The following is a 12,778-nucleotide window of genomic DNA, read 5'->3' on the forward strand; positions in this document are numbered from 1 at the left end:
CTGCTGCCTGGTGACAAGTCCCAGACCCCGGCCCAGGGAGGGAGCCTGGCAGGCCAAGGTTTGGTTTTCAGCTCTGCCACCTTTGTGCCTTTGGGGGTGCCACAAATAAAAGACTTACTTCCCTGTGCCTCAAAGGGGTCACAGGTATTTTTGGCAATATGTGTAAAGTTTCTGGCTCAGAGTAGATGCTTTATAAGTTTCTCTGAATTAAAAATAGGATTGTTGCTTTACAATCATAAGATGACATAATCAGTGAATGGAAGGCAATTTGGTTACAGTCTAAAACTCTTTATTTTATGTATGTACAGTGATACCTCGGTTCTCGAACATAATTCGTTCCAGGAGGACGGTCGAGAACCAAATTGTTCGAGAACGGAAGCAATGAAACCCAATAGGAAATAATGGAAACTGGATTAATTCGTTCCAAGCCCCAGAAAATGCCTATTTACTGGCCTAATTTGTATATAATATGTAGAAAAACATAAGTCTCAACAAGAAATAAAAGTGTACAGTATGTCTAAGGGTTAAATTCAGTGTAAAGCGTGACTCTCTCCACAAAGCGTGACTCTCTCTCTGCACTCACACTGATGACGCGAGCAAGGCGCGCTGGGCCGAATGAACGCCATTCGGCTCAACTCGGCTCATCTCGGAAGTTCGAGTTCCAAATATTTGTTCGGATTCCAAGACAAAAGTTTCTCGAATCTCCTGGTCGAATACCGATTTGGTCGAAATCCGAGGCGTTCGAGAACCGAGGTATCACTGTATGTATGAATGTATGTACTTATTTATTTATTTTTTTATTATTATTTTTTTTATCCTCACCCGAGGACATTTTTGCATTTTTTGTTCAGACAGAGTGGGGCGGGGGAAGGGGGGAGAGGAAGAGAGAGAGAGAGAGAGAAACATCGATGTGAAGGGACACATCGAGTGGTTGCCACCAGAACGACCAACCAGGGCCGGGGACAAACTGCAACCGAGGTACGTGCCCTTAGCGGGAACCGAACCCGGGTCTCTCTGTACCGCAGGCCGACGCTCTAACCGCTGAGCCAAACCGGCCAGGGCTGTACTTATTTATTTTTTAGAGAGAGAGGAAGAAAGAGATAGAAACATCTATGTGAAAGAGACACATCTATTGGCTGCCTCCTGCACACCCCCTTCCAGGGATCGAGTCTGCAACCCAGGCATGTGCCCTGACCGGGAATAGAACTGGGACCTCTCAGTCCATGGGACAACCAACGCTCAATCCACTGAGCCACACCGGCCAGGCTCAATCTAAAACTCTTTAAATATACTAGCCCGTTGACCCAGTAATTCCACTTCTGAGGAATTACCTATAAATATATTCCCGTATGTGACAAATGATCAAGCGTAAGATATTCATTGCAGCAAAAGACTGGGAAACACCAAAATTTCCAATACCACAGAATGTTTAAACAAATGGTAATACACCCATCAGAAGGGATGCCATGAAATCATGACATGAAGAGCACGGTTCTATGTACAATGGGATGAACCACTTCCCAGATTTAAAAAAAAAGAGAGAGTAAAGTGCAGAATAGTGTGGAAAGTATTACAATTTGGTAAAAGCTAAAGAGAAAGGCTATATATGTAAGTGTTTATGTGTGAACTGAATATCTCTGAAAGGAGATGCCAGAAACTGCTTTCAGAAGTGGCCTTTGAGTTGCTGAGCTGGGCTTCAGACTTGGGAAAATGGCTGGCTTTTCACTGACGACCCTGTCTGAATGTTGTATGATGTGCATGTATGTTGATTACATTTTTGAATAATTTAGAAATTAAAAAGAACACCTGAAGATATTCAAGCTCAGTCATAACATTTTTCCAAAGATGGTGTACGAATGGCCAACAGGTACGGGAACAAATGCTCAACATCCCTAATCATCAGGGAAATGCAAATCAAAACCACAGTGAGCTAGCATTTCACACCTGTTAGAATGGCCATCATCAGCAAGACAAGAGCTACGCGTTGGCGAGGATGTGGAGAAAAGGGAACCCTTTTGCACCATTGGTGGGAAAGTAAATTGGTGCAACTACTAAAGAAAACAGTATGGAAGGCCCTCAAAAAATTAAAAATAGAACTGTCCTATGATCCAGCAGTTCCACTTCTGGGACACATCCAAAGGAAATGAAACAGAGTATTCAAGAGATACCTGCCCTCCCACGTTCATGACGGCGTTCTTTACAATAGCCAAGACGTGGAAGCAACCTAAGTATTTATTGGTTTATTGACGGATGAATGGATAAGAAAATGTGGTATTGTATATATACACATATACATATGTACGAATATTATTCAACCATTAAAAAAAAAGGAAATTCTGCCATTTGTGACAACATGGATGAATTTTGAGGGTATTATGCTAAGTGAAATAAGTCAGACTGAGAAAGACCAATACTGTGTGATCTTAATGTGGAATCTAAAACAAACAAAGAAACCTGAGCTCTTAGAAACAGAGATTAGTAGTTACCAGAGGCTGAGGGATGGGGGAAATGGGTGAAGGTGGTCAAAGGTACAAACTTTTAGTTATAAGATGAATAAGTTCTGGTGATATAATGTACAGCCTGGTGACCATAGATAAACAACATTGTATTGTATACCTGCAAGTTGCTAAGAGAGTAAATCTTAAAAGTTCTCACCACAGCCCTGGCTGGTTTGGCTCAGCGGTTGGAGCATCGGCCTGCGGTCCAGAGAGACCCAGGTTCGGTTCCCGCTAAGGGCATGTACCTCGGTTGCAGTTTGTCCCCGGCCCTGGTTGGTCGTGGGGGTGGCAGCCACTTGATGTGTCCCTTTCACGTCGATGTTTCTCTCTCTCTCTCTTCCTCTCTCTCCCTCCCGCTCTATCTGAACAAAAAATGGAAAAATGTCCTTGGGTGAGGATAAAAAAAAAAAAAAAAAGTTCTCACCACATACACACAAAAAAGAAAACTAAGCAAGGTGATGATGTGTTAATTAATCTTACCGTGGTCATCATTTTGTTATATATATATATATATATATATATATAAAATTATATATATATATAATTATCACATTGAATACCTTAAACTTACACAGTATTATATTTCAGTTAAATCTCAATGGTAGAAAAAAATCTCATTATAGTAAGTGAAATGCAAATGCAAATGAGATGACACTCCCCACCCATCACTGGCCAGCATTTTCAAGTCTGGTGCAAGTATTGGCTCAGGCTGGTCCTGTGATACCATATTGGTGGTAGAGTAAAATGGTGCAGCTAACTTTCTTTCTTTCTTCTTTGTTGTTGTTAATCCTCACCCGAGGACATTTTTCCATTGATTTTTAGATCGAGAGAGAGAGAGAGAGAGAGAGAGAGAGAGAGAGAGACATCAGTTGGTTGCCTCCTGCATGACCCCAACCAGGGCCGGGAATCGAACTTGCAACCCAGGTATGTGCTCTTGACTGGGAATCAAACCCAAACTGGCCAGGGCAGGTGCAGCTAACTTTTAAACAGCTTGACCATATCTAGTAAAATGTACTTGCCTTATGACGGTGTGACCCCATTTTCCAGTGTCAGTTCGAAGCCAGAGGTAGACTAGGTCCCTGCCACGGCCCAACATCAGCTCTGCAGCAGCAGGGTCTGTGGGGGCTACGGCCAGGCTGGAGGGGCTAGTCAAAGGAGACTGGCCATGCTGGACTATTTCCCATTTTTTTAATGTGAGGAGAATGTACTCATGCATTAGTTATATAATTAAAAGTTTTAAACTATTTTACAAACATGGTTTTCAGGATATGTGTGGGGAAAGGAAAAAAAGAGAGACGAAAAACCATTTCTATTGATTGCCTTGATATTTTAGTCGTTTTTCCTCCATTGGATTTTTTATGCATTGTTTATGCCTGTGCAGTGCTAAGAAGGCACACAATTTTGTATTCTGTTTTCCGTTAACTTCGTAACAGCCTTGGTTATCATCTGTCACAGGTCCATGAGTCCCCCCGCTGTCTCTCAATGGCCTGAGGGAAAGAAGGTAGGTGGGCAGGGGTAAGTGGGCAGTTCTGTGTGCTCTAGGTACCCATGGGAGAGTTTCTCAACCTTGGCACTTTTGACATTTTGGTCTGGATGATTCTTGGTCATGGGCGTGTCCTGTGCACTGTAGGATGTTTAACAGCATCCCTGGCCTTTACCCACTAAATGCCAATAGCTCCCCACCCCCACCCCACCCCCACATTGTGACAAGAAAAATGTCTCCAGACATTGCTAAAAGTCAGCTGGGGGTAGGCTTGCCAGATTTAGCTAAAAAAATAGAGGACACCCAGTTAAATTTGAATTTGGATTTCAGATAAACAACAAATATATTTTTAGGGAAGTATGTCTTTAAAAAGATACTGGGGTGGGGCATACTTGTATTGAATATTTACTTGTTTATCTGCAACTCGAACTTAACTGAGTGGCCTGTATTTTATCTAGCAACCTAGAGATGGAGAGATCACCCTCTGCAGACGGCCCCGGCCACAGAGCATCAGATGTAAAGGAGAAGACAGAGGGGTCCTCTCATCGTGGGAAAGGAGCATAGCAGGGTGCTGACCGGCGCCGCTGAGGTTCCTCAGGTGCCTGGCTGGGCCCTTCAGCTGCTGTTTCTGCATCTGCCCCTCCTCCAACTCAAACTGCTCTCCCTTGGACTTTCCATGACCTTTTCACATTCTGTCCCCCACAGAAGTCACTGAAACCCAAAGAACCACACGGAGTCTCCCTCCAGGGGGCAGGTGTAAAGGGCTGGCGGCCGTCTGGGCCCCACTCCCACAAGAAGCACACCCCAGAGTCTGGCTCCTGGGGCCTCCTCCTTCAGGGTTTGGGGAGCAGGGGCGCTGGAGGTGGACCCGCTGGGCCTGGCAGGGTCCAGGGAGAGGGGATCAGATTCAGAAGCTGGAGGCAGTGGATGAGGCAGCCCAGCCATTTGATCAAGTTTACTGAATGCCAGGCCCTGTGCTAGGTGCTGGGGAGGCTCAGCCATCAGGCGGAGCTGGTCCTTGCTCAGCTGGGCAGGTGTGGAAGGGGCAGACAGGGGGCATCAGCGCCATCAAGGAGAGGGCATCCTCAGGACCAGTATGTCCGTCTGCAGGGCAGGGGGCAATCAACAGGTGGTGAGTCAAGCTCTGGACATATGTGGAGTCCGAAATGCCTGAGATATCCGGGGCGATGTCCAGGGGGCAGAAGAACTCTGGGTCTGGGCTAGGAAGAGAAGTGTGGGCAGAAGCCGGGGGGGATGATGGGGGCATGAGCTGGTGAGAGAGAGGAAAGACAGTAAGGACAGAGCCTGAGAGCCTCGGTGTTTAGGGGCATTGGGGGAGACTTAGAAGGAATGGTAGAGGGGTTGATGTTGGGAGGATGTAGAAGAGTTCCCAGGAGGGAGCAGTCACCAGCAAGCGGCATGGCTGGAGGCAGGCCAGCTGGGGATGGCGACGGACGGCACTGAGGGCACTAGCCAGCACAGTTCTGGGCATCGCACTTTAGGACGAACGTTCACAGGCAGAGAAGATGCAGGAGAGGACCAGGTGTCATTGGGGACCTGTTTGAGTGCACTGGGGAGGACGTGAGAAGGCAGCCTCCCAGGGCCACGAGCCACCCATAGCTGCAGCTCCTGAGACTCTGCGTACCTGGGGTGGCAACGCTGGTCCTCCCTCTGCCCCTGGCTCACTCCCAGCCCAGCTGGTCCTTGGGCAGACCAGACAGGCTCCTACCTCAGGCCCTTCACACCTGTTGTCACCCCTGCCTGGAACACTTCCCTAGTACATTCTCATTTCCTTCAGGGTTCTACTCAAATGTTATCTTCTCCATTAGGTCTTCCCTGACAATCCGCGTAAAATAGCAACACCCCCTCCCAGCATTACCTAGTCCCCTTCCCTGCTTTGTTTTTCTCCAAAATACATTTATCATCATCGAATAAAACCTATAATAAATAGTTTTTGTTTCGAGTTGAATAGATATGTTCACAAGTTCAAGATTCAAAGTTGTGCCCGGTCTTTGGCTATTACAAGTGGTACTGTAGTCAATAACCTTGTGCCCACATTATTTTACTGTGCAGATGAAGCTCTTGCCGAAGGTTCCAGAAGTGGCATTGCTGGGTCAAGGGTAAATGCATTTCTAATTTTATTTTATTAATTTCTTTCCTGCTCTCCTCATTAGAATGTAAGCTCTAAAAAAAAGACAGGACATATTTTATTTATTTATTTATTTATTTATTTATTTGAAGGGAGGGAGTGAGGAAGGAAATGAGGGGGGCAGAGAGAAAAACATTGATGTGAGGCAGACACATCAATTGGTTACCTCCTGCACGCACCCTGACCGGGGCCAGAGATTGAACCTGCAACCCAAGTATGTGCCTTTGACCAGCAATAGAACCTGAGACCCTATGGTGAACAGTTTGACACTCTAACCACTGAGCCACATGACCCAGGGCAGGACTTTTAATTTTTTTATTCATTGCTGTATCCCCAGAGTTTCAAACAAGGTTTAGCACATAGTAGGTGCTCAATAAATAACATGAATGAATGAATGAATGAACCATCCCTAGAAGCCTGAAGATCTGTTCCTGAAGACCAGTCCAGTCTGCCTCCTTCCCAGCCTCAGGGTATGGATCCTCATGTTGTAGTACATGAGAACAACACCAGGTATTAGACAAGTGGGGTCAGTCTGGACCTGGGTTCAGCAACCTTGGTACTTGAGTTCTGGCTGGGAAAGAATATCACAGAATTCTTTAGAATATCACAGAGGTAGAAGAAGTAACTCGTAGAAGAAATGGGCTGAGGAAACAAGTTATAGAGGTAAAGAAGGGCCCTTGGAGCTTGGGGGTGAGGAAGGTAAAGGTGTGGCACCTGGGGAAGGGGGAGCAAAAGGTGAGGGCATGTTCCCAGGAGGGAGAGTGCCCTGGGTCCTCCCGTCCTAAGTAGAGGTTTTAGGGGCGGTTCCAGGGGAAGATCTCAATAGAATATTCAGCAGTTTTGCAGGTACATCTTTTCAGGGTCTGGTCCTCCATTGATTGATTGGTCAGTGCCAGGGCAGGGATCATCAGTCAATGCAGCAGATCCCAAGGTCAGCCATGGGGTTGCTTGCCTGGTTTTGCTGCTTTTCTGGGCCTGGAGCTAAAATACAGCGGAGGTCTAGATGTTCTCTCTAGGAAGGAAAGGTCAGGGAGTCCAAACTGCATGACCAGAGATATACTAGGGGGAAAGGTAGGTCACTTTGGGTGTGAGGTCCCACCCTGCAATTGTCCTTTGCTAGGCACCGAGGGCTTTTCACCCTGGTGACCTTCTGTACCTGGCCTATCGTCCTTGCTCTGGTCATGTCTGTCTAACTGCCTACCACATTTAGAGACTCCTGAACACGGCACACGGTCCCTGTCAGTCCCACAACCCCTCCGGAAATTGAAAGCCTTTTTTCTAAGCAGACACAGGAGTGCTGTTCCAAGGCTGGTTGTTCCCTCCCTCTGCTTTTCTTCCTTTACCGAGGAAGGCATTTAAGAAATGTGTCTGCTACTAGGCAGCATGTCTCATTTCACCTTCTCAATTCCCTTCCTTCACTACAGTCTCTTTGTTTTAAAACATGTACAGAATTGCTAAATGCTTGAAGAATGATCAGGTGGCAGAGAGACTGGGCTAATTTTCAAAAATAAAATTCATTCATGGAGTGAGGGTTTATTTTGTGCCTGGCCCCGTGCCACCAATGAGAACAGATGATGAGAACATGTTGAAGATTATCCCTTCAGGGTTCATCATTCACTGGGACGGAGCACCCCCCACAAAAATGAGTCTTCCAGCCTGGCCAGTGTGGCTCAGTGGTTGAGCGTCGACCCATGCACCAAGAGGTTGCCAGTTTGATTCCCGGTCAGGGCATATGCCCAGATTATGGGCTGGAACCCCAATGGAGGGCATGCAGGAGGCGGCCAATTAATGTTCTCTCTCATTCATGTTTCTATCTCTCTCTCCCTCTCCCTTCCTCTCTCTCTAAAATCAATAAAGAAAAATAAAGTTAAAAAAAAAAGAGTCTTCCAGGCCTCTAGGGCAACAGTGAAGAGGTTAACTTAAATAATTCTCTGATTGTTCCCTCACCTGTCAAAGGACTGTTTTTTGTTGGTTGGTTGACTTTTGGTTTCATGTTTCTGGGAGTGTCTGTTGATATTTGTCTGAGTCAACTGTTTAACTGTAGGAAAGTGGTCATTCTGATCCCAGGTGTTCCCCCTTTGGGCCCCTCAGGGAACACCAGGTTGAATCAGGACTTCTCCCATTGGCTCCCTGGTTTCACCAGAGTCAGGAGGAAGGAGAGGGGGCGAAATCAAACCCTCCCTTGACAACTTAGTAGCTGTGAGGGCTTGAGCAACTCAGGTCAAAGCTCCCTTCATCCTGTGTTCCAGCACCGCCTGTCCTTTCTGCCCCTCCTATAACCAGCCATCAGATAAAGAGGGTTGGAAGGGTAAAGCCCGGAACCTGTGAGTCAGGGTTGGGCAGAAGAGTCCATAATGGTAATCTGTGTGCCTCAGGCCTGGCCACCTATGTCACCTTCATGGTGACATGGGCCCTTGTCACCATAGGACCCATGGCTACAGATCATCCCTGAAGGTCTTTTGCAGCTGCAGCTCCAAACAGGTTTTGGCTCCTAACTGAAACTTTTTGGATTTTCCCAAAAGTCTAGACATAAATTAGAGCATTGTTTAGATCTCTTGAATCGCACCTGGAACTCCAGTATCCATAGCCTGTGTGGCCGGGGGTGCTCTTACTAAACTCCAGTAAACAGAAAAGTCCTGAAGACTCCTAGACATTGGACACCTGCGTCTGTGTTCATGCTGGAATGGGGGACCCCACATTTCTTTTTTTTTTTTTATCCTCATCCGAGGACATTTTTTGATATTTTGTTCAGATAGAGTGGGAGGGAGAGAGAGAGAGAGAAACATCGATGTGAAAGGGACACATCGAGTAGTTGCCACCCGCACAACCCAACCAGGGCCGGGGACAAACTGCAACTGAGGTACGTGCCCTTAGCAGGAACCGAACCAGGGTCTCTGGGGACCGCAGGCCGACGCTCTAACCTCTGAGCCAAACTGGCCAGGGCGGGACCCCACATTTCTATATGGACTGCATCATCAAGAAAAGGTCCTTCAAGCCCGAAAGAAACTGTGGAGATTCTTTTGACTCTAAAGAAGAGTCAGCCTGAAGCAGCCTGAACTTGAAGACTACCCCGTGGTTATTTCAGGAGATGATAGTGATTAAGACAAAGGGTTTGGCTTTAAAACTGGAACAAAACTACCCCTGCAGATTTGAGATGGTGACTGGATCAGTAGAGAAGGAAATGCCATTTCAAGTCCTGTAACTGGTGCTGTCTAAAGTGGAATGTCCCACTGTAGCCTGGGAGAGACATAGGAGACATCACAACCACAGGCAACCTATAGACTTTGCTTGGATTCTGACTCAAACAAACCAACTGTTGAAAAAAAAGAGAAGAGGCTCTAGCTGGTTTGGCTCAGCGGTTAGAGCGTCGGCCTGCAGTCCAGAGAGACCAGGGTTCGGTTCCCCGCTAAGAGCGTGTACCTCAGTTACAGTTTGTCCCTGGCCCTGGTTGGTCGTGTGGGTGGCAGCCACTCGATGTATCCCTTTCATGTAGATGTTTCTCTCTCTCTCTCTCTCCCTCCCTCCCACTCTATCTGAACAAAAAATGGAAAAAAAATGTCCTCGGGTGAGGATTAAAAAATAATAATAATTTTTTTTTCCTTTATTGAGTTTAAAGAGAGAGGAAGAGAGAGATAGAAACATCGATGAGAGAGAACATCGACTGGCCGTCTCTTGCATGCCCCCAACTGGGGATCAGGCCCACAACCTGGGCATGTGCCCTGACCTGGAATCAAACCGGCGATCTCTTGGTGCATGGGTTGACGCTCAACCGCTGAGCCACACCAGCCAGACTAAAATTGAGATATTTTTAAAATATGTTTTTATTAATTTTTTTAGAAAGAGAGATAGAAACATTGATGTGAGAGAGGAACATTGATTGGCTGCCTCCTGCACACCCTCTATTGGAGATCGAGCCCACAACCCAGTCCATGGGCTGATGCTCAATCCACTGAGCCACACCAGCCGTGCAAGACGGAGATCTTGATAACCGTCGAAGCTGAGTGATGGGTACGTGGCATTCATTTGCTATTCTTTTTACCTCTGCATATGTTTGAATTGTTCCATAATAAAAGTAAAATTAAATAAGGCCAAAAAAAAATGGAATATTTCAAATGTTAAGATCAAATACTTGTCTTTCTTTACATATCATCAATTGTTTAACATCATGCCATTTTTGCTTACTTCATATTGGAATCACAATTTTCTGGAACAGTTTTATGTTTTTCCTGGAGTTTCTTGGCACCTTTCTCATTAGTTACCGAGAGGAGAAACGTACCTTTTTTGCCATATGACTAAGAGTTTCTAGCTTCCTCTTTTTTTTTTTTAATAGTTCCTCACCTGAGGACATTTTCGCATTTATCTTCAGGTAGAGGGGGAGGGAGAGAGGGGGAAAGAGAGAGAGAGAAACATCGATGTGAGAGAGACACATCGAGTAGCTGCCACCCACACGACCCCAACTGGGGCCAAGGACAAACTGTAACGGAGGTACGTGCCCTTAGCAGGAACCGAAGCCGGGACTCTCTGGTCTGCGGGCCAATGCTCTAACCATTAAGCCAAACCGGCCAGGGCCTAGCTTCATAACTGTAGTCTCTAGTGACTGGAATTCACTTTATTCTTTTTTTAAATAAAATTGACTTGAGAGAGAGACACAGAGAGAAAGAAAAACATCGATTTGTTGCTCCACTTACTTAAACATTCATTGGTTGTTTCGTGTATGTGCCCTGACCGGGCATCAAACCTACAACCTTGGCATATTGGGATGACACTCTAACCAACTGAGCTACTTGGCCAGGGCTATTTTATTCTTGAAGACATTTTTAACACATTGCTAATCAGAGCCTTCTGTTTTCTTGTTCTAATTTAAATAAAATACTTCTAGGAAAACAACGACCACCCTGGGGGTACTGTTCAATGTGGGCCTGGGTTCTATGGTGTCTTGGATATTATATGTCTTAGGTTGGGCTCCCCAGAAGCAGAGCCTGAGACAAGGGTTCTGGTGGACGTGAGACCGCTCTTTCAGTTAATCACGGTCCCCAGTATAGAACAGGGGAAGAAAGCTAAGCAAGGAGGTATTCTCAGCAGGAAACTAGGTTCAACCTGGTCCCATGGAGACTCTGGTGTTTGACCCCCTTGGAACAGGGGGCCGTTTTGTGCAGCAGCTCACAGCACAACTCACAGTCTGGGTGCACCAGACTGGTGACGGGGATTTGAGAGCACCGTCCACAGCTCCAGTGGTTCTCAAACGTGTTAAAACAGATCGCTGGGCCCCACTCTCACAGTTTCTGATTCAGTAGATCAGGAGTGGGGTCTGAGAATTTGCATTTTTGACATGTTGCCAGATTCAGCTCCTGAGACTATACTTTGAGAATCAAGGCATTACATTATATATTCCTTGTTTGTTTTCCTAGAGCACAAGCTCAAGTAATTTTTTCAGCAAGAGTGCACGGGAGGTAAACTTTATTTGTTTGTTCTCACAAGTCTATTTTGCCTCTACTAGTGTTTTTGTTTGTTTGTTTGGCTGGTTCAAAACATTTCTTCTCAGAACTTTGCAGGTCACTGTTTATAAAAGCTTCTAGCTTCAGAGAAGCCCAGTGCTAATTTGATCTTTATTATCTTATAGATAACCTGTTTGTTTGCTTTCAACTTCCAGAGCTGTTAGGCTTTCTGAAACCTCATGAGACCCTCAGTTGCATGATTTTTCTTTGATTCTGATCAACATTCAATGAGCGCTTTAAACCTAAAGTCTTTTTTTCTTTTATTTTATTGCTTTGGAGACATTGTCTTCTATTATTTCTCTGAGTATTTTCTTGCCTCTTTTCCATTTTTCTCTGGAATTCTCACTACACAGATATCAGGCTCTTGAATTGATCCCTTATAACTCAATTTTTTTCCCTCTTTAAAAAAATCTTTTTTATCTCTATATTCGTGGAGAATTTCATGACTTTTGCTTCTAGTCATTATTAAGTATCTTTTTAAATTTTGGAATGCAGAGATAATACAGAGTTCCCATGTACCCTTCCCTTAGTTTCCTCTCAGCGTCTTACGTAACAATAGTACATCAAAGCTAAGAAACGAACATCCATACATTACTATGACCAAAACTCCCAGATTTTATTCACATTTCAACAGTTTTCCCATGAACACCCTTTTTCTGTTCCAGGACCCAATCCCGTACACCACACTGTATTCAGCCATCAAGCCTCCTGAGTCTACATGTGACAGTTTCTCAGGCTTTCCTTGTTCTGTGTCTTTTTCTTCTTTCTTCTGATCACTTTGACAGTTTTGAAGAGTACTAGGCACATATTTGATGGAACATCCCTCACTTTGGATTTTTTTTCTCCTGATTAGATTAGGGTGAGGTGTTTTGGGGGAGCATACCGAAAAGGTGAAGGGCCCCTCTCATCATACGACATCAGCCAGTGACCATAACCTTGATTACTTGGCTAAAGTGCTTTGTGAGATTTACCCACTGTAAAGTTACTATTTTTTCCTTTCCATGCTCTGTTCTTTGGAAGTGAGTCACTAAATCCAGCACACTTTCGTGGCGGGAGAGCCAGTTAAACTGCATCTGGGAGGAGAGCAGCTGCATATGTTATCTGGGATTCTGCCGTGAGGAAGATTCGTCCCTTCTCCCATGTATTTATTTAT

This window comes from Molossus molossus, unplaced genomic scaffold, assembly GCF_014108415.1.
Source record: "Molossus molossus isolate mMolMol1 unplaced genomic scaffold, mMolMol1.p scaffold_m16_p_13, whole genome shotgun sequence".
Taxonomy (NCBI): Eukaryota; Metazoa; Chordata; class Mammalia; order Chiroptera; family Molossidae; genus Molossus; species Molossus molossus.